A 216-nucleotide genomic window follows, 5' to 3' on the forward strand; every position below is an offset into this window, starting at 1 on the left:
TTAACTTATACCTTTCCTCAAATCCACCATAGTCGACCTCTGACACCTCCTTACTAACACATATATGCATCTTTCTCTTCACATGTCAGAACCATCTTAGTCCCGTTTCTCTCATCTTCTCCACAACGGGGGTCATTCCTACTTTATCAGAAATATCTATGTTTCTAATATTTTCTCTTGGTCGTTTGAAAATTCATTTATACTGATTAAATTTAG

Source organism: Solanum tuberosum, unplaced genomic scaffold (genome assembly GCF_000226075.1).
Source record: "Solanum tuberosum cultivar DM 1-3 516 R44 unplaced genomic scaffold, SolTub_3.0 scf00703, whole genome shotgun sequence".
Lineage (NCBI taxonomy): Eukaryota > Viridiplantae > Streptophyta > Magnoliopsida > Solanales > Solanaceae > Solanum > Solanum tuberosum.